Genomic DNA, 27,647 nt, shown 5'->3' on the forward strand with positions numbered 1-27,647 from the left:
GAGGGTTATTTTTACCACCAGCCTGAATTTGGTGAGCGCAAGTGTACCATGCAATGATATACAGAAAGCATTTATAGCTAGAGTGCTCTGGACCTGTCCCTCCCCCATTTCTGAAGGAGAAGAGGCAAACAGTCTGATAATGTGTGTGCATTTGTGTATTCATAACACCTACATAAGGAGATTATTTGATTTCTAGGCACAGAATTAATTTGATCACGCAGACTGAGAGAACTGGATCATGAATAGAGGGCACCCAACAAAAAGTCCATGGGTGCTTTGATGAAAAGAAATGTACAGAATGATTTTTCATGAAAATGCAGCTTGTCTTTGTGGGGTTACTGATCACAATAAAGCTTACAGCCATATGAACATATCTAGAATTTTCATATGCTTATATATGAGAAGTTGTCTAAGGAAAAAGGCATTTTTCTCCCTCCCCCCCTTTTTTGCTTGGGGAAATACTATTCATTTGTAGATTCTCAGAAAATCTATGCCTTTTTCCCAGTGTCTAGCTTTGGTTTTTACACTTGGAGAAACATGCATGCCCGTGAAACTGAAGAATTTTTATGCAGAAAGTTAAGCTGGCAACTGGATGCAAAAGTCTTGTCTGCTGGCTGCTCTGCTGAGCAAGAAGACCTGATCACTTGTGGAATTCCCACTGTCTCAGCCCAAGTGGATGGGCAGTGACCTGCACGCTCCTCCTAGCCAGGCAGCTTTGGTCGTGGCTCATTGTAGCGACTTCAATGCCTTTGATACCACTGTCTGCTCAAGCACTTGAGGCTCACCAGTGTCCCTTGTGCGTGTAGGATAGCTGTGTCTTATAAAAGCATGATACATTCCGACAGTGTTCTTGATAGAAAGGAGTCCAGCTTCATCTGGGTCCAGTTTTATGGGGAAGGACTGTACAAAAGAAAGCCCATGACAGCAATGTAAAATGGTAAGTCGCATTGTGCTATAAACAGAGTTTAAGTTTAGGAATGAGGAATTCAGTGGTGAATCACCTGAACTCTCCTTCCCACTTACTGAATATATTACATGTTTTTAGAAATTTTTGCATTAGTAATACTATAAAAATCTGCTTTTATTCATGGATTGCATTGCATATCCACAGCCGAAAAAAGGGAGGTTGTGCTTCCCACATGCTATTCTAGCTAGGCCACTAGTATCACATATTTTAAGAGAACTGCTCTGTGTATTTTCATTTCTTGGTCTTTTCTGAAACACCCAGTATGAATGCCAAATAAAGGCATGTTTTTGATTAGTATCTTTTCTTTAGAAACTGGGCTGAGAGCCACAAACTTGCTTCCAGTGAACCACCAAAGCTTCTTTTAATTTGATGACCTAAGTTGCTGTTGAATTTGGATGAACTCAGACAAGTTTATATGTGAAAGTGTCTGTCTTTCATTGCTAATACTTTGAGCTATTCAGTCCTTTTAAATCCTCTTCTTCTTAGGCTTAAAAAGGCTACATGTCTATCCAGACAAGTTCTGCTTTCAGTACTTAAAAACACATTTCAAGGCTCTTCCTGTATTTAAGATAATACTGATAACTACAAAGAAATCTTTTTAGCAAAGATGTTTGCAACATCAGCCAGCATACAATATTATTTTTATTGAGGTATAGATGTGCTTAATTAACTAAAATACATTGCTTGCATATTTTAAAAAAAACTTTTCTAGGAAAAGACATGAAGCATGTAGTCAGGTTATCTGATGTCTCGCTTAAAGAAATTCTCCACCAATAAAACATCACAAAATCTTCTTTCAAGAAAGGAGTCAGCACATCATGTCATGATTTTCTAGGTAACATAACTAGACATTGGAATACAGAACAACAGCAATGAAATGGAATAACATGCCTGAGTTCAGAATAGTCAATGCTTCATATAAATAGGCATTGAGACAGGGGTAGAAGAAAGTTTCATGTCATGGGCTCTCACATGTTGAGCACACTTTGACACTGCAGCCTTCTTTCCAAACCTGGGCACTTGGAGGGGTCACCACTGTTGTGCTATCACACTGAAGAGAAGCTCCAGTTCCCCTAACCAAGCTACTTCAAGCTCTAACGTGTCTAAATTTCTGAAAAATTACTTCCCTATTTATGAATTTTTTTTCTATTTTCAGTTCTTATTTAGTGTCAGGTTGAAACAAAGACCTTTGATGATTTTAACAGTCAAAAAAAGTATAAGTAAAAAAAGTGTAAATATGAAATTAATAACCTAGTGGCTACTAAATCAGCTAAGTTCTACAGAGTTTCAGTGATACTTAGTATCTTCTGACAAAAGATTCCCCATCTTCATCTTTAAGCTTATGACTTGAATTGAGATGGTGATTAACTCAGGTAAATTTTAAGAAAGATAGATGGTGACATAAAAGGGATTTTTTTTCTTTTTTTGCTTTGCTTGTTTTTAGTTAAAATCGAGCACATCACAGAACATAATGTATGTTTCCATTAAATTCTCAACAGCTGAAGTTGCCGTCTTTTACCGAACAAAATACAACTTCTAGATACTCACAGAAATTGTTCTTAGGATACTCTTTTAAGGTCATGAAGAGTAAAATGTAGTCAATCAACCTGGAAAATGGAGCCGTGCAGACTCAGAGAATCTGAAATTGTCTGCACTTGTCAGCATAGGGAACTCTGTGCTTGCTTAGTGTGAAATAAAAATGTTTACAGCTACTATGAGCAGCAGGAGATGGAAGATACTTAATTTTTTCTGAACTTCAAAAAGCATTTTAACAGACACTCATATAAGTGCTATACTCATCTGGTAAGGTGGCATGGCGGTAGCATCTACTGTCCTTATCTGATATTAAGTTACTAGGCAAGCATATTCCTACCTCTTACCATGTATTAAAAAGGTATCAGGAAATGCTACACTCAAAAATGGAGAGGCAGTTCAGCCTTCAACAGGGTAGGCTTGCATTTTTCTGTGGCAGAAGTCAAGATCTTAAAGAAATTACCCTTAACCTTTGGGAGACTCCAGAAAGAGCTGCACTGAATACAGACTTGCTTTAGTTTTAAATCACTTCTCTTACAAGTGCCCCTCCTACTACAGTACGCAAAATCTGATGCTTACAAGTCCAAAAGCTACAATATGTTTTACATACGGAAACAATCATCTGTGCTAGCTGTCGACTCTGTCATGGAGATTGATGCTAAAAATCTTGACACATCCTTCACTGTGAAACACAATATATTAAATAAAAAAGAATAGTTCAGTTTAAGGCATGGTAACAGATGAAAACAAATGTCTGAGAAGCAGAGCCTGACCTCCCTAGTGTGTTTTTTTCTTCCTATGCTTTACATTAGAAACTTTAGCAAAATGCTTCCACATATCACAAAGCCGCCCTTGTACAGATGAAGAGGGAATGCCCCATTTCCGTGCACCCTGGGGGGCTCCCTGAAACAACCCTGTGTTGCCCTGCCTCACTGGAGCCCTGGGAGCAGCCCAACTGAGCGGAACATCAGATTCGTTCCAGGCACTGCTGGCTGCCAGCACGTTGTAGGACTAACTTGCAAGGAATGTTCCCCTTGGCAGGCAGCCTCCTCCTGGCATGGGCTCCAGATGATATCAACCATAATTGTTGCTATTTATGATTTTTCTTGTTGTTTATATGAATCACTGCTAAGACAACGAGGTTATCCCAAATCTTTGAACAACTCATACAGAGGGAAGCCTGACAGTAGGTAGAGGATAATATAAATTATTTTGAATTGAATCTGCAATTTTTTGAGCTGAGAGATAAAAGCACATTCTGCTTGAGCTTGGAGCTCCAAATCCAAGAACTGCTGAGTCTTAGGACTCCAGCATCGACACTGTCTCACTATGTGTCCTGGAAGAAGTTTCTTCAACATTTCTCTTGGCTTTCTTTTACTTACACTTTACTCTATTTTCTGTTAATTTGCTTTTTGTTCAGCTGCTTTGAAACTAATGTAAGCAAGCAGGCCCACATGTAAATAAATACTTCAGCATTGAGAATAATATCACCTGTATGCAGTGGGTCTGACTGTGTGTTAAACCCTGAGCTTCTTTGAGTGTGATGAAATATATAAATAAAAATACTAATTCTGGTTTTGGCTAAAACTAACAAACAACTAGAAACATAACAATAACCTTGCCCTTCTATTTCATTTTTTCTGAATAAGCAAAATGCAAATATACCAAGGAATATGTGAAAATCCTGAACTGGACACCACTGTAAGGGCCCAACAGCTCTGATCCGGGTTTGCACTTCCAGAAACCCTGGGCATGTTCACTGTCACAGGCCTTCTGGAAAGTGTTGAGTAAAACAGCTCTGCATACACAGTAATTCTGGCATGTCCTAAAAGCAGGTGACTTTACTGTGCAAGTAGTGTTGTCTGAATGCAGGCAGCTTTGATCAGGAAATCCCAAGCAGAAATGTATTTGTCCTTTTCTGTGTGTCACTACTAAAGCAGACAAAAAAATCCATTTTCTGTAAAAGAGTGAACATTGTATGCAGGGTGCTCCTGTGGGGGGGGGTTGGATGCCTACCATGACAGCACAGGCAAATAAATCTACTCTTCGGTGCTGTAGAATAACCTTCTGCAGCACACATTGGCTATTAGACACTTCCATGGTAATACTTGAACGATACTTTAAGTTCTAAACAAGGAGGTGTGTAAGTGTTTTTCTGCACTTGTAACTGACTGTGGGATAAAACAGTATACACCTCTTCTTGCATTGCACAGTGTGTTTAGTGCCTCTGCAGTTATGTTATATAAATAATATTGCTCATTTTAAACTTATATAAGGTTGCTGAGTGCCAGTAATACTCATGGCAGGGTTTGAGTTTTGCAGTCCTTTTAGCTACTACTATGCATTTAATTCTAAATGCAGTACTTCTTATTTCATTTTGCAAATGAGAGGCACCTATCAAACATCACTGTTTATGATGACAAACTTATGAAATGTACTATTCAAGTAAAATATAATGCTCATTTGAAGTTCAGGATCTATATAATCAAAGAGGGCAAATTCCAATGTGGACATATAATGCAACTGGGACTATCCCCAAATATGTGCATTTTCATCAGGTCACCCTAAGCTACATGAAGAAATGGGTTGTTAGTCAGTGTAACAGACAGACCACAGATGTGAAGCATCCGGAGACCCAAGAAAGCAAGGCACCACAACTATGTTACGCCATCAGAGATCATGCAGCTTGTACAGAAATAGAAGGGTTGGTGACTTGGAAACAAGAGGCAGAAGGTTTGAGCTGATTAGGGACACCCTGCCAATGCCAGTGCTTTCTGTTGCCTTCAGACTGGCATTGTGTCAGAGCAGGCACAATACTTACTCCGTGTAGAAAGACAGGATATTGCTTAGTACAAGGCATGCAGAGAAGTGAAAAAGTTTTTAGGTACACCCTGTGAGTGACTTGCTCAGAGGAAAGGATATGATAAATTTTTCAGTGTCTCAAACTTAAGACTGAAATCTGGGAAAGCCACTAAGACACTCTGAATGCATACACTGGGGCAGCAAGCAGTGCCTCTACATCAGCAACAGAGACTGTGTCACTGTGCGTCCTCGCTCTCGGTATCTAAAGCAGCAGTCTCACGCTCAGATTGCAAAAGATGTACAAGCTCAGTTGTTTGCTGTCCTGACACAGTCACTTAAATGCACAGAATTATTTATCATATCTTGTTTACTTTATTCCAAACTCCAGTTAGTGCAGAATTCTGAAAACACAGTTTTGTGGAGGACAGATGAAATGCTTTATTATGATGCAGTTGCAGAGTCAAGAATCAAAGGACTCTTTGGTGTAATCCTACCTAGAAATTGTTGTGATACAACTGGGAAATCTTCATGTTTCGTAAACATGAAGTACAGAAACAAGAACCAGTCCATTAGTTTTGAGGCCATTCTGAATGAATGGATCTAGACATACTGATATTTTAAATAGTAACCAACCACAAACTTGCTTTTACTTGTTCAGGTTCCTCTTCCTTTTTTTTAATCTTTGTAATTCTTAGAAAACAGAATGTAGCCAGGGGAAGGATGGCAGGGAAGTAGTGGTTCCTTTGGTAAATACTACACTGAAATGTTATTTCTGTCTTTTCTAGTGAAGAAAGAGCTTTTCCAGGATTGAAGTATTGTTTTTCCCAAACCTGTAGTAATGTTTCAATTAAATTACCATGTATGTTAAATTTCAGCAGTTGTCTTGCCCGCCCAGGAACGTGAGTCTTCTGGTTTCCCACTGTTAAGAGCTTAGAGCTAAAACTCTTCCATATTTTAATTACTGCAGATCTATCAAAGTGCCAACCATCTAATCATGACTAGTTTTGGGTTTTTTGATTGTTACTTTAAATGTTTTGTCTTCAATTAACTTTCCTCTGCCCTGAAGACAGTATTCACCAGATTGCAAGGTCTTGGCTGTGTGGCATTATATATGGTCTGTTCAGGTGTACGTTTTTCCTTCATAAGAACCGACTTTCTGCTGCTTTAGGCCCTGGATGTTCTCTGCTGATGGTTGTGACAGTTTTGAACACGCCAGGAAGGCAGTGGCCAGTGGAATGATTTTGCTTTACCAGTGTATTTCTCAAAAGCCATCCAAATGCCGTAGTGATGGATGGCTTTGAAATACATATTTAAGCTCAAAATTTGCAATTAAAGAGCCTATCTGTTATGCCAGAGCATGAGAAAAGTCTTAGAAATCAATCATAGAAAGGCTGAACTAGCCACAAGCCAAATTTTGGTGCATTGGCCTTTCTCACTTCTGCCTCTCGTGTGGTGGTTCCTAGTGACCAGACTGTAACAGAACATAACATTCTTTTTTTTATTATTTTGGTTTTTTTTTTTTCTTGAACTATTCTGTTCTTTATAGAACTCTGACCATATCCTTTTCCTAACCTTTTTCGCTAATGTCATTTCTCTTTCATAGTATTTCACAATATCTGACCTGAAGTCAGTGAGGATACAAAATCTGAAGATTATTGATGCCAAAGTATTAGAGGGTTAGAGCTGTATAGAGAAACATGCAAGCTGGAGCAGGGCTGGAAAGCGAACCAAAAAAGTCAAAATTACTAAATGTTGTCTACACAAAACTACTGTCTTGTACATGGCTATTCTCATTTTACTATAAAATTACTTGCATCAGAAGTGCAACTCTTGCATTAGTTCTTGTCGCAGGCCACAGTGTTGCTGCTTGTTTCCACCACACAACCAATTAAACAGAAGGAAAAAGAGAACGGGAAGGATACAGACTAGCCTAAATTTCTCAGGTTTCTGTTCAAAGTCATATTCAGGATCCTTATTTTGACAAGCACTGCTGAAATTGGGTAGGTTTACTGCAGTGCTGTGGAGCTGGCTTCATTCTGTTTCACTTGCTTACAATAAATTGTAGCTTTCTCTAATCTGCCTTTGTAATTGTACTGAAAATGCTGCTGGGCTGTCAAGGACACTTGGTGAAGAGCAACAGTTGCAGGGGTCTCCACAAATACGGTGTAGCACATATGGCTTTGAGATCATAAGTATCTAGGTGTTTTAACAACCCGCCTGACTACATTTTGCTCTTTAGAAATGTATGTTTAAATAGAAGTATTTTAAATTAATGATATCTTCTTTTCTTGCTCTTGATGATTTAGGAGGTTTCTGCACTTTAAACTTGCAAACTATAGTCTAGCAGGTAGCAACAGCACTTAAATACAGCATTTTTAGACCATGGATTATAAGGCACAGAATGGAACAGCTGGCTGATAAATTACAGTGCACACTAATCAGCACGTCATGGTGGAGGGTTTACATGGTTGATAGCAAGTGCCAGCCAGTTATAAAGTGAATACATCACTATTTCTGTCTCTTCAACCAGAGCACTGTCTGTATAGTAATTTCTTTCTGCACCCGCTAAGCTGTAATTTCCTAGTCATCTGGAGAAAGATGCAATTACCAATAGGGAGACTGATTCTGGAGGGAGAAATCTGAGTGCGCTTGGACATTGTAAGCTGAAAAATTTAAAAATTATGTTCATAGTTCAGCTTCAGGAAATACATTTTTACCTTGATTAGGAGATACTGTTTTTTCCATTTGTGAGATGGCACAATAATTCTAAGAAGTGACATTGTCTTCCAGATCCTCAGAATCAATTTATGATGTGCTCATTGTCTGAGTAGATGCTTGGTGCTTGTAAGAAGAATCTCTGCTTCTGTATCATACAGGAAGCCAAGCGTCAGACAGCATGTAAGTGTGTGTGGCACATGCACAGAAGAGATACGCTGGTACACAGATTTCAAAGTAAAGTAGGTGGATAAGGGCGGGAAAGATGACTTACAAAAAACAATTAACAATGAAACAGAGCTGTAGTTTGTGGTTTTTCTTCATGGTTTTTGTTGTTCACCAATGGCTAAAGATTTCTTGCTGTTTGAGGTGTTAGTCCTGGCAAAAGAAAATAGTTTCTATAGCTCTTTAGTTGTTGGATGTGCTCAGAGTACTGGTGCATCTTAACACCTGTAGAATATAATGCTTCACTTCTCATTGTAGGAAAAAGGCAGAACTCTAATATTTGGCTTTGATTTTATATTTTGTCTGGTAATGGGCCATTGTGTTCTTCTGCCACTCAGCAGTGTAATACTAATTCTGGATGACTGATGAGCAATGCTAGCTCATTTAGCTAAGTTTACAATTACTTTATGCTGAGCTGGGGCTTTCTAGGCATCGGTAGAACTCTTTTTTGTTCCTGCCTTGTGTACGTGCTGCTAGGCAGCAGCACAACCAAATTTCAGATCTAAACCTGCACTGACCAAAGAACAAGTGAGGAGTGGAAGTCTGAAAGGGGGAACATTTCAGTTTCTGATAAAATTTCACTGCCTCCTTAAATGATCAATTAGCTAAAATTGTGTTTGTGTTGGTTCTGAAAATTTCCACATATGTTTCCACATATCCATATATGTGGATCTATACTGCTGATGAGACATAAACTTGTAAGGAAACGACTAAGCCACGTTGTGGTTAAAGATGGTACTGGGTGGATGTGAATGTGCAGAAATATAACATACTGCTGAGCCCATTGTGGCTGAGGCTTACCAGTCAAGGAGGACAATATGTGTCAATCTGCTGAAGGAAACAGAATGAAGGGATGTTCATGAGATATACTGTATTTCTAAAAAGGAATCATAAATGACATTTCATTTGTCTGACCTTGCCTTCACTTGCCTTCATTTTGAAATCTTTCTGTCACAATGAATAGGGGCTCCCACTAAAATCCACTCACTAACTGTTGCCTTATATATTTGTTTTAGACTTTCTGATTTTTTGCTTATGCTGTCTTAAGTCTGGATCCATAAGCAATAGCTACACAATGGTGCTGGAGGAGAGAAAATGAATGTACTTCAATAGATAAGTATGCTGGCCTCTTACTACTCGACATTATGAGAATTTTATTTAAGGAATGAGTCACACCACATTGACACAAGTTATTAGCTCAGCTCAGTGGTTCAGCTGCTGTTATGTCTGATTTTGTCTATGCATGTGTTGCAATGTCTAATTTAGGGAAAAAAAGCATAACACTCAGTTATGTATGGGAAATTATTTCTGAGCTAATGGTGCTATGGAGCCTCATTTGAGCTTCCAGGAGTGCCCTCTGACTTCAAGGACTACAAACATTTGCAAACATAATTAATAAAAAATTATTTGGAAGCATAGACGGAGATGAGAAAAAGGAGCACTATAAAATTTACTTCAAATCGATGTTCCGCCTCTGCGTTTGTAACTAGACTCTCCTTAAAGCTAAGTCCATGGAATTGATGTGGGTGTCATGTGTCTCATAGGGATCTCCAGCAATCCCAAGGGATTGCTTCAGGGTTAGTTAAAAAATGTTCTTGCATTATTTACCAATGACTCATTCGTAACCATCTGCCACTCCTCTTCCGTGAGTAAATATTGGCAAATGTTGCTGAAAAAACAACAGTCAGCTCTACATCACAGCTTTTTCAGATACTGGCACAATGGCTGTGCCAGGATAAGGCAAAGAGCTTATCTGGAAGCTGTAAAACCATCTGGGGCTTTCTCACATAATGTCAGTCAGAGTAACCCTAAATCTGTGCCATCTGATGATGGGAAAATCAGGACCAAGGTCAGGAAATAACAAGGATCTATCCTTCAGTTGTTTCAGTTGTGCCAGAGGACCTGGTCTATTTTACCTTAGCTAAGGACAGTTTTCTGGCTTGAAGAAAAGAGCAAGGGCAGATGATGGTTCTGTGAAATCCATTGGGGTTTTCATCTCTGGGGGAAGCTTTTGGATGCTAGTGATGCCTAGTGTTCTTGCTTTCTTCAGCAGGACCATGAAAGAGAAAAGACCCCTCATATATATTTTACTTTCATGCTGTAACATGCAATTTTATATAATTTCTCTGCTTTCAGCTTCTCCTTCATCTTCATTGTAGAATTATGAAATTCTCTATGACCTGATGCTGTATATAGATTATTCAAAGTGGCATCCTGGTATAGAACAGCAGACAGTATTTTTTTCCTACTTTTATGAGTCAGTCTGTTTTTTAAAAATGAGCAGAATACCTTTTCTGCATTCTTACTTAGAAATTAGTGATCTAAAATTATATCTTCATTGATTTGGCACTTACCAGCTTTCCCAAATAAGACATTACAAGATCCTTAATGGCTGTGCTTTTGAGGCTTAGTAGTGGACTGGCTCCTTCTGTTTGCTTTCAAGGTAACCTTTCATGTTCGCTACATTTTCAGAACACTTTAAATATGTGCCCAAAACCACCAAAGACATTCATCCTGCCCCATCTAACTTCAAAGGCTATTTTAGTCACTCTCTTGAGCAAGTGAGGTTGTTGTAAGAAGATGATTTTTCTGTCTTTCTTCCCTCTACACTAGTACTTAGTCAGTGCGTACCCACTACCATGCAACGCAGCGTGGAGGTGCCCTGATAAGTCTGGGCAATTTAGCTTGTCTACTGGAAGAAGTATGGTTATATGATTGAGTGTGTGGCTTCATCTCAGCTAAAATTCTCAGCTTCGTGTTTGGCCTGCTCATGCTGAATAAAGTGTCAGTAGAGTGAAATGCTGCCAAGCCAACAGGAGGAAAAAAAAAAGTTACTCTTTCATATTTTGATGTGTTATTCTGGTGGATTCTGGTGGTAGGTATTGAGTCATTGCAAGCTGGCTTTTCAACTAAGACGAAACCAGTGATGTGGAAGTCTGCTACATTCTTGCTACACACAGGCCTAGAAAACAAGCTTTTCTTCTAAGACTTAAAACTTGCTTGCACATGAAGAAAAAAGGTTTTTAAGAGACAGTGATATTGCTGGGTAATATGTAGAGCTAGTTTGTGGAAATTAGATCTTCAGTAAAATTATTGGGTAATATGAAAATTCCGAGAAATAGGCAGAAGGAGATATTTAAAGACTGAGTTACAGACTGCTGGTTGGGTTCAGCTTGAAAAGTAGGGCTACCGGCATGGTGTGTGGAAAAGCCCATTTAAAGCCATGGTCTGCCTGATTTAGAGTGATGTGGGATGAAAATCCACAGTAAATACCCATAACCCATATTCAAATATTAGAGCAGGAACTTGTATCAGATTTTCCTGAACCCTTCCATTATTACAAAAGTATCAAAAGGCTTTGCCTGCTTTCATTGCAAAGGGGAAATAACACTAATTTGGAGAGCTTGAAAGATTGTGCAGGACAGAATTAAGATAGGGTGGTCTGGTTCTTTATTCTTGTTATTGTGGTGCAGCACGTAAAAGTGAAATGCAAATGTTAGCAATATTATAACCACTCAGGTTTGTCTTCTGTTTGTTTAGGCTTCCCTGTGGATGATCTTTAAAATACATTACATCACAAATATACAGAGTTCAAGTATGTTAAAATTGTGCAGACTTCTGTATCCCTTCTCATCTCTTCTCTCCCCCATCATCCTGTAAAATCATGGGCTTTTCTTTGAGATTCATGAGATTTTTTCATTTCTTTCTTTGTTTTGTCTGAGGAAACACCTGAGTCATGATTTTACTTTTTTCTCTGCAACCATGAGGGATACAATTTTTCTTATAAATGAAAGTGTAAATACCTCTGGGCTTTGAGCAAAACACCAATTATCATTACAAGTTCTCATAGCTTTTGTTATCCCACTTTAGGATGAATGGTATTATTTCTAACTAAACACACTGCTAAGTACCATTGGTGCTTCCTTTGGCTCTAGAAACTCACAGAAAACTATTTAGCTTGTTCTGCAGTACAGGATTCTTGTTGACTAGGCTGCTTGTTTTAAACCAAGTCTTACCTGTGAACATGAGAGAGATGCTGAGCTGAAGGAAGACAAGAACATTGCAGGTTCAAACCTCATATCTTTGTAACCAGAGAACGGTAAGTGAAATGGGGAGCTAATTTTAAAGTTATTTTCTATACTTGACACACCAGCCCCAGCTGAGAAACATAATTGCAGTTGATTTCATTGATGTGTCATGATCTTTCCCAGTATGATAATAAGCATTTAGTGGCTTGGTGACACCAGGATAAAGTTGTCTTAGAAAGCACTCTGTGGTTTTATTTGTCAGTATCAGGGGTGCAGAAGCACCCTTTGGCCTCTTTGTATACAGATAATTGGAAAAAAACCCCACATTTTTGCTGCAAATTATCTTCCGACATCAACACTTACCTGTTCTGTAAGCATGCAGGCTTGCATCATAGCCATTTCTCAAAGCTGGCATTATTATAACTAATTCCACCAAGAACAATGTCAGCCAAAGGAAGAGCTGAAGGTTGCTTTGATTGTTAGTATTTGCAACCAGTCATCAAGCAGTGTACTAAAGGCTTGTAGTCCCACAGGGGAATGGTCACTCATGAAATCTAATTCCTCATTCCTTTTGGTTTATATGGCTTTTAGCTTGTTTCTTAATTTAAAAAATATTGATAATGGCTAACTGGGATTGACAGAATATTTTTATATGAACATCTGTCTTCACAACCAATATGCCATTTTTTAATGCATTAACTGCCCTTACAGATTCCAAATGGAGGCTCATCTCCGTGCCCGTTTCCTTTTTGTTGGAATTACCTGTTTTAATTAGTCTAAATGCCTGAAGAATTTTATGTCTTCATACACCACTAAGCTTATTTTCCTTCTGAACATACAAGCAACCAGCTAGGTACAGAATACATGAGATTGCAATGTTGCTTACCTGACTTGGTAGTGCAGCTTTTGCAGCAAATTCAATTAAGGCATCAATTTTAGGCTATGCTGATGATAATAAATTCCCCACTTAATAGAAGTTATGCTTTGATGGTTTTTCACATGTCATTTTAATTAATCAGTATAAGTGCTAACGAAACAATGAAGTGATTTGAGCCATAGAAAATAACTATCTTCTGCTAAGTACTACGCCAAAAAGAATAACGGCGCTTACCAGACGGATGCATAAATTAATGTGGCCTCCCTGAGTTTAAGGTTTTCAGCCTTTTTTATTCTGTATTTTCATTAGTCCTAGGAATGTGTTTTGAAAATGAAAACTACTAAAAGCATGAAAGTCTAATGCAAAAATTTAATGCTTAAGTTGTCTAATTACAGTCAATAGAGGATATGATTTTGTAAGTATGATTAGTTCTTATTGAATAATCTTCCACTATGCCTTGAAATGGGAGTCACTACTAAAGCCAAGAACCTGCACGAAATGTAGCCCTTTACTTCCATCATAGCTTTGAGAAACAGAGGAGGCAAGTTGTCTGGCCTTTGCATGATGTGCAGGGCTTCCACTCTCAGTGCACGTCAGTTTCAGAAGCAAAGCTGGGACCACAAACATTCATCTCTCAGTCAGTGATTGAGCTCCATTCGCTGCTTGGAGCAGGGGAAAGTTGCAGCCAATTTGGTGACTAGTTACCAGTCCACATGAAGCTGGCAATGTTGGCTGTTTGCTTCTGGTAGGCTTCAGTTGAGTGCAAGCACTATGTAATTAGACGTGGAGAGATCTGTTGAATTATATTCCCTTTGCTCACTGAGTTGATGCTCAGAGCATGAATCTTTTAACAGATACTGATGCTGACTCATGGGACTCTAGCTGATGAGGGAGAAGGTTGTGCATCTGGCATGCTCAAGGCCATGTCATGGATTCACGTGTTTGTGGGAAAGTGCAGAGCTGCTACGCTGCTGCCCAGAAACTGTGCATTGCTGCCACGTCTGCTCTTTCTGAAACCCCATGAACAAGGCACAGCAAAGAGCCAGAGGAAAATCCTGGCACTACAAATACATGAAATGCAGACTCTGTGGCAGAAGTGGGCAAATGCATAAGCTGAGGTCTAACTGAGTGAGTCATATGCTCAGAGCAATGAGACTTGACAGGTCTAAGTGAGGAAAGCCCCAGAGGGGCTCTTCAGAGAAAGAGCACTATTGCTACAGCAGTTCAGTTCCTTCTCAGCTTCTTGCTAGAGCTGCAGCCTAGCCTTGAAACTATGACTTGCAAATGTTTTCAAAGTATAAACTGCATAGGAAGTTCACACTTGTGCATTTTGTAGTGTCTTGAGTCTCTTGATTGAGAGTTGTCTTTGCAGGCATTTGATCTCACTGAGGTATATTTCTATTTCATGACAATCTGAACTTCAGGGTAAGAGAAAGTTGCCAGTACTTGGTGCCTGTGAGATTCAATGGGAGCTGCTGGCATTGAGGAGGACAGGACTGAATATTTGGGCTTGATCCTGAAAAAAAATTTAAAGTCCTGCTGTTTTATTCATTAGGACATTATCTAGACAAACAGGATTTGCAGAGGATTTTTTTTTTAATGTGGGACTCTTTAGCATGTATTTTATTTTTGGTAAAATAGCTGTTTGAAAAATGATGTGCAGCATAAATATAATTTCTGAATTTGGCTCCACCTGAGGGAAGACACATGCAGAGGAGATGGAAAAAGATTCCTAATGAGAAATCTGACCTTAACTTACTCCCTTGCTGGGTGCATGCTCTTTTACTCAAGAGAGGCCCATGAATAATAGATTTTTTTTAAACATTTAACTTACATTTTTTAAACATTTAACTTAAATCACCAATGCATTTGAATAAATATGTTTAGCCATTTCTTTCTGACTAACAACCGCCATGGTGTTTGGTTCCCCAACACCGTGCTGTTAAAGCAATTGCAGGCTAATCTATTCTACACCTACCTGAGTTTTGTCAGTTCCAAGTAGTCAGGTAAGTCCTACAGCTTAGTTTTATTCCTCTCCTGTCACAGAGGCAGAGGAATAGCCCTGCTGCTAGTCTTGTTCAATGATGAAATTGCTCTTGAGTCTCATTAATATAATGAATCAATATGTTCTCCTGAACTGGCATGTTTTATGTTCTTAGTCTCTGCTCCCTAGGAAGGCACTACTATTTAGGGAACAAATCTATCCAGCGAAGTAAAATGAAGTAATTTCCCCCCCTCTTTATATATTTTTCTAGCTAAGGAGTATTCCAAGCAGCATTCTAAATAATTCAAGACTCTGTAGCCTGTGGAATTTTCAATCTGTTGGAAACAGCTGAAAAATAAAAACCACATGCTCCACTGGCTCTGCGTACAAGAGTCTGCATTTTAAACCAGAGCTGCTGCATACACTGTAGCTTGTGCCTGTATCGTTTAGTGTTGACATCTGCATTATGATGAGGGGAATTATTCAAAGCCAAATTACTATTCAGGATGGTAGTGTGAAACAATGAAAATGAGATTGCTAGAGGGGAAAATATATGCAACAGTTTGTATAGTTAGGAAAGAAAATCGGGTTCATTTGCTGAAGCACTGCTTTCCTCTTTAGCAGAGTTTAACCCTTTTACAACAGCTAAAATAAAGCTGTGACATGTTTCATGACAGAATACAAGTGTTTTCTATGTGCTTTTTTAACTGACATAGTTATATTGTTTATGGACCTAATCTGAAAATGTCCTGCAGAGTAGTAAATACTTGGTTTAGACACGGGTCTACACCTTGTTGGAACAGTGGGAATAATTTGCATCAAAAAGTAAAATACGACAAAAAACCACCTCTTTTCCTCTTACTGAGCTGTGAACACACTTATTTTATTTTTTTGTTGCATATGTAAAAACTTCTCTTTAAACAAATACATCTTGATCTTTAGTGAACTGGGCCTGTGCATTGTGAATATTCTGCCATGTCCTGTATTGGTTAGCTTCATAGCTTGGGATATTAATTTCTGCCCCTAAAAACATTTTCTTCCTTAGCTAACCAAGACAGTCTGACTTGTGAATAGTGAAGTATAGTATTAGAACTAGTGGTTGGTTTCTACAAGTTTGTGCTAGTCTATACCTGCTTTAGAAGTAGGGTCCCAACATTGTCTAGCTACCCAACCATTCAGAGGTCCTAATAAAACTTTTGGAAAGTCATTCTCGCCTTGTACCCTACCTCTGCAGAGCTTCAGGAAAAGAAAAGAAAGATCCATAGATAATAGATTCCTTCCTACACTTAAAAATTATCTACAATAGCCATAAATTAAAGAGCTTCTCTGTAAATCTTGGTCAGAAATCCAGGTTTGCGTATCACATCCTGCCCATGAAACAGGCTATTTGGAGCCCAAAGCTGTTTTACAGCTCATTGGCAGAGCAAAATTTGCACCCATGCTTGGAAGGTTTATGCCAAAGTGTAGCTCTAGCTTGATTTGCTGCCTCTGAGTCCCCCCTCCTTTTTCTTGTATTGTCTGTCCAGTTATTTTACAAAGTGGCTTCAGTATCTCAGGGCTGGGGGCGGCGTGATAGCGTTCCCATTTAATTTCTTTACTTCTTGAATTGTATGCCAGACCAAACACTGGTGTGTGGACACATTTGAACCATATGCTAAATAAGCAATAGACACTTGCCTTTCTCTTTGAAGGCTGTTTGCCTACCTACAGTTTAGCTTCACTTACCTGTCTTTTAACTGGTGGCAATAACAGCTTTCATGTGTGATTACAGGAGCTCACAAAATTCCTTACTGACCAAAGAGATGATTCTAAGGAAACCAACAAAGAATGGGAAATTCAAATTTAAGACCTGAGACGAATTGACTAATGCTTTTAAGGCTGGCTTTACTTTTATTAATGTTTGGTTTGTTGATTTATTGAGTCTTTATTTAAACAAACAAAAACCCCTGAAATGAGTTGTTTCTTTTCCAGCAAGATGATGTTTTTATCAATGTACATTCACAACAGGGGAAGAAATTAATTGTTACAATTCTCTGATTACTTGAGAAAGGATTATAAGAAGAAGATACTCGGGTTTTTTTGACAAAAGAAAAGACAGTGAAGAACAAGATTTTTTTTTTTAAATCTGGTCTTCATGGCACATAATACCTTTTCCTCTAATGGAATTCTGCACTTTCTTATAGTAAGGAATTCTATTCTACGTATATTTGCATGATGTGCCTCTTATGTGTAAAGGTAGAAATACTTATCCAGTGAATAGAGAAATGTAGCAACTGTTAAGCAATTTTTTGAGAGATGGACAAACACAGAAGCAGAAGGGAGACACACAAGTTAGAGTAGGTTCCGTGCTGAAGAGACCAGGAGTACATCCAAAGAGTACAGGAGATACACCCCAGGATCTTGCAGTGTCTGTAACTACTCTTAGACTGACCATCTGATACTGAGGTTTGAGAACTGAATGTCTGATAGCTGAATACGGACGTATCTGCACTGTCTTGCAAAAGATCTGCAGATGTTATCAGCTATGTAACTGCTATGAAAGGCACAATAAGCTTTGATCTCAGAGAGTTGGAAAATCAGGAGCTGTCCATGAAGAAAGACACTGATAGATGAATTAACTTACAGGAGCCAATAAGTGTGTGTTTGAACTAAGGTGCAGAATTCTGTTTTCATGCATATGCTAGAAGATAGCAGTTCTCTGGACCCTTTTGAGTGTCCCAGCAATACACGTTAAATATCCCTCATTAAAGCTGCAGCTTTAATAACCTTCTCACAGATAGTGAAAGGCTGCCATGCAGAGAGCAGCCTGGGCAGTAACAGTAGGAGCTTCTTCATTAAACCTCATTCTCCAGCAGGGCCTGGAAATGACAGCTATTTAATCCCCATCTTTTGCATGGGAGAGATTTTTCCTGTGTAATGCCTTCTTGAGTTTATGTAGCATATATTAATAGGTCAAATGCATCTTGTTGAGGAAATTAATTACTTGACTGTTAGCTTTCATTTAATTTGTAACTGAATGCTTTAGAAAAATTTCTTCTACACTAAATTGTCTTCACATTTTCAGTCAGAATTTATCCTTTAAGCAAAAAAATTCTACTTACTTATCCTTGGCATCTGAACCACTCATTTTTGTAAAAGATATCAATTCTAGAAAAAATTTTGAAAATTACTGAAGATTATGAAAATTATCTACCTCCTCCTTTAACTTCTGATTCAATGCTGATTGCCACAGCTTAATCTCATTTGCTTTGAAAACATGGTATATCATATACTTGTGGTAGAAATGACTATAAAAGGAATGAGTGATTTGGCATCATTTTACAATGTAACTGATCCATAACGAAGATCAATATTAACCTACAAACTAGGTAATTTTTGTGTGCTGTGTTCTTGTAACAGTCTAACAAACTATGTAACAAACCTATTTAAATGTTACAAAACCAGTTTCTAATGGGGGTGGGTAAGTTGCAAGAAATGCAGAATATCTCAGGCATTCTGACGGATGTCATGTTTGTTTGACATCTGCAGAATGAGATTACATACCTGTTCAGTTTTGGTCTGGAAAAGTAGCATTTGCTTCTTTAACCAATATTGAGTTCTGTTCATATGTCAAGGAGAAAATAATCTTTAAAGTGGTCTTCAATGGCATGATGAACTATGATTTTTTTATCTTTGACATACAGTTCATATTTCTCTTACAGCAATGTATTAAAAAAAAAAAATATTGATAAATTAGAGCCTGAAAAAGTTTCTTGGCCTTACAATGCATGTTTTCCAGTCACAGGTGTTTTAACAGCTTCATGTTTCCCAGATCCAGAATGATAAGGATTCCTAATGTTCAGGTCATGGGCTTCATAAAATTTGGCACCGAATGATAACACAGATCAGACACCTGTAGCAAAGGGGTGTGCAGACTTATTTGTTAAACATATGCAAGTGCTTTCTGGCTGGATGTTCTGTTAACCTTTGTGTTACACCTATTTTGATATTGTAATGCCATTTTTACTTTCAGAATGGGACAACTTGAACAAACTGATAAGATTTGTCTTTTTAGCTGTGCATTGATGCCTGAATAGATTACAATAATTACTCAGTGCAAAATCAATTGTGTTTTGAAAATGTTCATACACCTTCTGACGGAAGTGCATTGTCAAAAGTCATTTGACAGTACTTTGCTTCCCTGCCTGAATGTGCCAGATGTCAGATGTGAAGACCCATGAAAAATAAATTATAAAAAAACTTCTGGCTATTACCTGAGTATGTCTGCATTACCTTCAGAAAGCAGTCAAGGACTGAGTTCCCCAAGCACCTGTAGAAACTTCGTGGGCGTTGTCTTGAAGTTAAAACTTTCAGCATCCAAAATCCAAGAGAATAAACCAACTCAAAGGAAATCGCAGTATGTTGTAACTTGGGTACAGCAAAGTACTCGTCTCTGTTTGTGTGTAGCATGCAATGAAAGTGGTCTGGAGAAAACTGGCCGAGTGTTAGTCCCAGGAAGACCTCAGTGTCATGTTTGGGATGCCACCTCCAGCCTCACCAGCATGTCCATCCGAGGAGCAGTAACATTTCACAGCTGTCAGGCCAGAGCACCGAGCTGGCTCATACTTAGACGTGGCCACACGGCCTGAGGTTAATATTTTCATAATAATATGAAAACTAATATTTTCATAAGCGGGGCTTACAGCCTCGCATCACTGCGGGTGTCTGGGGTGTCCCGGGGAAAAGGCACCTTCCCCTCCCTGTGGGTTCTGTATTACAGCACGCACGCCCGGCTAGCCTGCCCCGGCCTGGGCTGCCCGGCTCTGTCCTCGCACGCCCAGCCGACCGGGGGCTTCCCTTCCCCGCCGCCGCCCCGGCCCCGCCGCCGCGAAGCGCGGGCGCCCCCAGCGGAGCCGCCGCCGAGCGGGGCGGCGGAGGGGGATGCTCCCAGCAAATGCCCGGAAGTGGCAGCAGTTGGCGGGCGTGTTTTAACCATCTAGCGCTTTAGAGCGGCTCGGGGGAAGATCACTGTCATCACTCCCACTTAAAACAATAATAACTGTTACCCTTTGGCAAGATTTAGTATTGGCGTGTTTGCTCGTATTTTTTGTGCCGGTTTATCTTTGCCTATGCTATTTTAGTGGATCTCATGCATTGTTGGAGGAAAACGGTAATGTACTGTACTGCGCTTTTGCAATTTCTTCTTAAGCAATTTCCCCGTTTCCATGCCTTCCTGTGAGCGTGATGTGAAATAACTGGCCTTTTTTTTTTCTTTCACGAGGGCTTTGTTGTGACAAGGGATTCTCATAAGGGCAGCATTCTGACTCTTCTGCTGCCGTGTAGTGTGCTAGATTTGCCTGAAATCAGGAAGATGCAAGATTATAAATGTCAACGAGGAATCACAGTCTTGTTTGGCAGGGTCACAGTAAGAAGTGCGGGGTTATATACGTAAATGGCTGAGTACCTACTGTTTATCCCTTGCTCACCTTTTCATAACTACTGAGGTGGAAGGGGAGCAAAGGTTATGCTATAAAGAAAACCACTTCAGTGTGATTACGTGCATAGGCTCAGTAAATTGTTTGTGCATTGGCTGTGGGCGACAGCATCTCCTTTTCTGAGACTGCTGCCCCATCTAGTGGCAGTTCTGTACATTGGTACCGTGAGAGGAAACGAGATGCTGGGTTATCGATTGCAGGCACATAACTTAAAAAAATAGATTTGAACAAAAGCAAGTGCGACCCATCAATGTTTGAGTGTATCTAGGCCAATCAATGAAAGACATAATTACTTTTTCTTCAGATGTTCATAAAAGTTTTAACAGACAATAGTGGCATTTAAGGACAGGGGATCTGCCCTGTCTGCTGGGAGCTTTGTAGGTATGAGATTGTTTCCTGTAAAACAAGAGATGAAGTTGGCCCAGGCAAGTAGGACTAAATCTGGAAATAAGAATTCAATTGCTCCTGTAGATCATTCAGTAATAAAGGTGTCTTTTGGAGGCTGGGGACTTTCCTCAGTGCTATATTTACATTTTCTCTTTAAAACATTATTTCTCTGATAGCTCACAAATCCCCACGTTGATCTGATTACCCATATCTTTGATCTGAGGCCTTTTAAATTTCATTTCTGTTGCTGAATCTGTATAAAGACTGTCTTGATGCATCTTTGTTTTCATGGCAAGATTCTGTAACTAAAAATACAAGACTGAGAGCTCTGTTTGGCAGTGGTTTTGTTAATAGGAAAAATGAGCCATTGGCTCCTGTGCAGTGATACCAACAACATGGCTGGGGTACTGATAAGCTTCTAAGTAAGAAAGCTCATACAGAAATGCTATTTGCCATTCAAAGAGCCCACAGACTGTAAATTTAGGTGCAGTGGCTGGACAAGTATAACAGATAACCAGACACTGAAAAAACAATAATTAAATAGCATCTGATCTTGATTGTCCTTGTAGAAACCAGGATATACCAGCAGATATATCTACCTTCTCATGCTGTTGAATGCAGGAGCTCAAATGCTAGAGATTTGCAGGATCTTTTGATGTTAAATTGGTGAAATACATCATATATGTATGTAAAAACTTCAGCCTTTGTCATGAATGGTTGGTAGGAAAAAATGTAGCAGAAAAGCTCATGTATTTCTGAAGTTCAGATCTTGTTATCACACAGCCTTTGTAGCTGTAAAATTGTCAAGCAGAGAAAGATGATTAACTTTTTAAAACCAATGTAGTGAAAACTATAAAATTTCATTATACCTGTATACTTGTCTCTTTTCTTATACTGACACAAAGTCTGTCAGCATCAATGCCAGCATAGGTATGTATAGCCTGGCACTTTAGTCTGGTATATTTTCATTGAGATATTGTATCTAGTTCCTGAGAGGTCTTCAAACATTGCTGCCTCATGACGTTTTCAATGCTGCAATTATTAATAAATCTTTTTGTTATTATTGCAAGTTTATTGATTTAAAAGCCTGCTGACATAGATTACAGTCAGGTGACAAACTTTATTTTTAAGCTTTGCAATTCAAAGCACTCATAAGCTAGCATCCTTGGGAGGCTGGAATCCACTGTCTCTTTACCTGCTTCCCACCATTTGTCAGCTTATATATTTGATAGCTCTGTTGCCTCTGAACAGTCAGTATTTTTCCAGTCCATGTGATTGTTTTCATGCTTCAGGAGGACATGTGTATTTTAAGACTAGAATATGACTGTAAAAACAAAAATCATTCCAAAATTTTTAGAGCAAAGCTATTAGCTTATGTAATTTCCCCCTTAAATGTTCTAAAAGTCCCTTTAATGTAGTTTAAGGCTGAGTCAAGTTGACCATCTAAAAATATTTCCATAGCCTGGTTTCAGCTACAGAGTATGATAAATTTCTCTGATTTGCCTCCCCAGGTAATAAACAAAAAAGCTCTTGATACTGCGTGTCTTAAAACAAGCCCATATAAGACAGAAGTGTCCTTAGATGCCAGAAGATTTAATATGTAGGATAAACCTAGTTGCAGTTATTTTAGATGAAATTGGTTTGTTCTGGAAAGAGATTTCAATTTTATCTGTTTACATCTAGTTTAAAATGAAATTAGCAATCGTTCTTAAACATTGTATACATGAAATGTGACGTCTATGATCAAATACACTTGATCCCACATGCAAGGTGTGTAAGGGAAATGAAACAGCCAAGCTTAGATTCAGTCTCTCCAGTGATCCTCGTATAAAATTGAATACTTTAAATATTTCTTTTGTGCCCAGTCTTCACATGATAGACTCAATGATAATTTCTACCCCATGTTTTTGAGGGATTCTTCCACCGGTTTCCACCTCCACGCCCCATTTGGCATTCAAAGCCAAATCAAACACCCAAACAAGGATACCTAGGACATATTCTGTGAAGAATCACAATTGTAAAATGACAGCTAAGATCTTTCCAGAAATAAAGCAGAAGCTGTTAACCACATAAGGAAGTAAAAATGTCTTCCCACTTGAGTGATGGCACTTGAATTCTGTCGTTGATTTGGGTCTGATAGTTTCTCTTATTTTTCTGGAAGATTATTAGTCAGAATAATTTCTGAGACAAATCAATTCATTTTTGAATGGCAGCTGCTTAAAGCTACTTGTTGTCCTGCAATGTTGGCTCAGGTTCTGGCTAGCAAGTTCTAGAGCAAAATACGACTGAGACAGTCAAGGGTATCTGTTCAAGGCAGTTCTTCATGAGGCTGGGGCTGCTATTAATACAGCATGTAAGCATGTTTAAAAATAAAAAAGTTACCCAATCACCCCAATTTGCAATGTGTCAGACTTTACAGGTGGATTTGAAGATGAAGGAATTGGAACATTAGTGAAGATTTTTTTATCATGGGTGCTGGTGTGCTGTAGTAATGCCAAGTACATGCTGTGATCTTCATGGAACAGCTGCAATTTCAAGAGCTGTAGTGATGTTCTGATTTATGTCACTTTAGGGTGTTTTGTTTTAACTTGGGCTAAAGTTTTGTGCCACAACACAAGAAAATTTAAGGAAGAATTAGTAAATGGTGATTCTTAATTACTGCTGCTGAAGTTCTGAATATACTGAACTTAGAACATCTGAGCTGTGACTAGCAGAGATACTTTGCTTCATTTCTAATAAATTATGAAACTGCCTGCGGATGTTTTTTATTTGTAAATGTGTCCATCTGGTTTTCTGGAATTATACTGTCACCAAACAGGCATCAGATCCTAAAATGCATAAGCCCGTGACTGACAAAATCGGGTGGTTGCCTGTGATTTTCAGCTTCTTTCGCGATTGCTTCCTTATGATAATACTGTGCTTTGGAAGGTTTTATCACACCCAGAGGCCTCCAGCCAGAAACATACTGAGGTAATTCATGCGTATGATGCCAAGTCATAGCATTACGTACAAAACACTTTCCAGTTATTCAGTAGAGAAATAACTTTTCCACTATCCAATGGGGGATAATAATTTTACTCTCTTGCCAGTTGCACATGTTATTCATTGAAAATATTTTGCCCAGTGGGACACGGAAATAATTAATTTGATTCTAGTTCTGACTGGAATATTATTTTGTTAAGAGTCACTGAAAAGTTTGCTCAAAACTTTTTGTAGTTATTAGTCTGCCATTAAAAGGTTTGCCTTTCATTGTTAATTCAGAAATCCAGACTATTTTCTCTCACAGGAGCCATTTTTTTAAAGCCACTTTCTAAAAAGACAGTTAAATTTTGTAATACTATTTCTAAACTTCCCCGTGGTGTCTGCATTTTCATGTAGTCATCTCAGTCACTGAGCATGTTCATTTATTTCATAATAAAATAGGGAACCTGAGATTAGATGATTTCTCAAAATCTCTTCCAGCTTCATTGCAGGAGCCCAAACCAACCTCTGTCTAAATTGTTCTGAAAAATTCCAGTGGAGGAGGTTCAACGCCAGTCAATGCCATTTATTGTCTTGCTTCACTACTCTTACCAGTAGCGTAATTTCATAATACTCCAATTGGGTTTCCCTTCCTGCAACCAGGCTTATTGCTTCTCACCCTATCTCCCACAGACACAGAGGACAGTTTATTCCCTTCTCTGCTGTAGCCTTTTCCCCTTTGAAGAAAATGTCCCTTGTAGATTTTGCTTTTCTGGATAAAATAAACCAACTACTTTCAGTCTTTTCTCCTTGTCCTGTTCTAGACCATTGATCATTATTTTTCCGTTCTCATCAGGAATGAAGCTCAAAACAAGACACAGCTGAGTATCTGCCTAGTCCCTAGGTTTACGAACTGTGCTCTGGTGTACGTGTCAGCATGTTTATATTTTTTTACTCAATACTGTTGACTTAAATCCAGCTTGTGGTCTGCTATGCTTTCTGGATCTCCTTTAATACCAGTTGTCACTCATCTACATCCGTGCGTTTGGTTATTCCTGTTCGTCTTTATTAGCTTGTTCATTTCCAATAACTCTGGTTTGCTAAGCTCACTCTGAATTCTGTTTGGATGCTGGCATACTTGCAGTCCTTCCAGCTTCAAATATTGTTAGTGTATCTTACCAGACAGATGCAGCCTTAATCTGAATGAGTCAACTAGTTGGCTGTAGCTGTGGAACAGGACACAGGAATTGAGCATGCTGCTCATGTGGGTCTGCGTATGTTTTCATGCTTGACTTGTGGGTCTACATTTCATTTTACTGTTCATGCAGTACATAGCACTTGTTCCACAAGTTTATTGCATTTTTACTTCTTAATATTCCACTTCCTTCACTTGCCAAAAGGTTAAACGACACAACCCAAATTCTGCTCAGATTGCCGATTCCTATAACTGCATGTTATGCAATGGATTTGGAAGGGGTATTCCAGACCAAGTTCGAACTCAGATTTGGTCTTTAATGAATATGCATTGTTTCAAGTATGTCACTTGTTTTTTTTACTTTGGCATGAGATGGAGGTATCTGAAACTTCAGATTACAAGCTTAATGAATGCAGAAAGGTTTCTCTTTTTTTTCATGGATAAGCTCTGTTCTCATTTGCCCCAAAGCAAGCACTCTGATTAAGTGTCAGAAGTGAGCCAAAAGCTTGGTGACCAAATAGTCATATTGCTCTTTATTAGTTCAGGTTTCGATATGCACAAACAACATCCTCCCACGCATACAATTCCACATGGAAGTGGTGTAACATATGCAACGAATAGGTGACTCTATATCATGTTTCACCATAACTTATTTTATTTAAAACAGATTTTATTTTTTAAAGTGCTTTGAGTCACATTTTAGTTTCACTTCCATGAAGAAAGCTTCAGCTATATAAGGTAAAGTGGTCTGTCCATTCAGGATGCATCACTTCCTTGTAAGAGCTGACAGGTTAAACTAGCTTCCTATGCTCCAGACACATCAGATACTGGTTTATCATCATTGCTTAATGTTTCTTCTGTGGACATATTGAAGATAAGTAGGGACTTGAGTTCATATTAGTTAAGCTCCTAAGGCTTCTGAGAATATGATCTCTTTGGCTGATGCCCAGCTCTCAGCTGTTTCTAAATGCTTGTTGGACTCCCATTCTACTCCTTTCTGTTGCCTGCCACATATCTGAAATCAAGGAACGATATGCTTAAGAGCAGATTTGCAGGAGGTAGAAATAAATGGACGCTTGTAAAGTTGAAAGCAGACAACGTTTATTGCTAAAACACACACATATTTATAATCACATATTCTGCAAAGTCACTGTACACGCGCACAAGCATAAAATATGATTGGTTATATCAACTCTGTACACGCGCATAAACATAAGACATAATTGGTTATACCAAGTCTGTACACACGCATAAACATAGGACATAATTGGTTATACCAACTAAAACATGCAAAACTTGTCTCAGTCTAATCGGTCAAGATAAACTGCTGAATTGAGGTTCTTTGTGCCAAGTTCCCTTTATCGTGGAATGCGCACCTGTGTTCTAATTGGCATCTTTCTTTTTTTTGTCTTCTTGTTTATTCGGTTCAAGGTCTTCTAAAGGCGTCTGGAATGCTCTTGCGACCATTAGCTAAACATGTGTCCACACAGATTTATGATATCAACATGTGTTTTGCATGTATGTTAGTATCCACCAGATATCTAATATCTTCAAAAAAAGTCCTCTCTCTAATATTTCTCTTGTCATTCTGCAGTGGTGTTTGCCAAGCTCCATACACAGTTCTCTAAGCTGTTTCTCTTCATCCTCACCAGCACCGCAACCTGGATTGTCCTCTGCTCACTTTCTGTAAGGAGGGAAGGAAAGTGTTTCCTGTGGATTCTGTTGCAGGAAGAGAAAGTTTTGCAAAACAGTGTTCTCATCTTCTGCCCTTCTTTTTCCCAGGGTCTGATAACTAGCCAGCCAGATTATATTTGTGTTGGGTCTGTGTGACAAGGTTTTGGAAGCAGGGGGGCTACAGAGGTAGCTTCTATGAGAAGCTGCTGGAAGTTTCCCCTATGTCCGACAGAGCCAATGCCAGCCGGCCCCAAGATGGACCCGCTGCTGGTCAAGGCCGAGCCCACCAGTGACAGTGGTAGCGCCTCTGGGATAACAGATTTAAGAAGGGGAAAAAAAGTCACTGTGGCACAGAAACTGCAGCCAGAGAGAGGAGTGAGAATATGTAAGAAAAACAATCCAGCAGACACCAAGGTCAGTGAAGAAGGAGGAGAAGGAGGTGTTCCAGGTGCCGGAGCAGAGATTCCCCTGCAGCCCGTGGTGAAGATCATGGTGAGGCAGGCTGTCCCCCTGCAGCCCGTGGAGGTCCACGGTGGAGCAGATATCCACCTGCAGCCCATGGAGGACCCCACACCAGAGCAGGTGGATGCCCGAAGGAGGCTGTGACCCCGTGGGAAGCCCACGTTGGAGCAGGCTCCTGGCAGGACCTGTGGACCCGTGGAGAGAGGAGCCTATGTTGGAGCAGGTTTGCTGGCAGGACTTGTGACCCTGCAGGGGACCCACGCTGGAGCAGTGTGCTCCTGAAGGACTGCACCCTGTGGAAGGGACCCACGCTGGAGTAGTTTGTGAAGAACTGTAGCCTGTGGGAAGGACCCACATTGGAGA

General features: G+C 39.3%; 1 long non-coding RNA gene across 1 annotated transcript in view; it reads left to right on the forward strand.

Annotated features, from left to right (window-relative positions):
• The window catches only part of LOC128146971 (uncharacterized), a 48,471-nt gene extending 21,789 nt beyond the window's left edge, over positions 1–26,682 (forward strand). The window contains exon 3 of the long non-coding RNA XR_008236901.1: positions 26,580–26,682. This is a non-coding gene — a long non-coding RNA (uncharacterized LOC128146971). The remainder of the gene's footprint in view (positions 1–26,579) is intronic.
• The last annotated feature ends 965 nt before the right edge of the window (positions 26,683–27,647 follow it).

Source organism: Harpia harpyja, chromosome 10, assembly GCF_026419915.1.
Source record: "Harpia harpyja isolate bHarHar1 chromosome 10, bHarHar1 primary haplotype, whole genome shotgun sequence".
Classification (NCBI taxonomy): Eukaryota; Metazoa; Chordata; class Aves; order Accipitriformes; family Accipitridae; genus Harpia; species Harpia harpyja.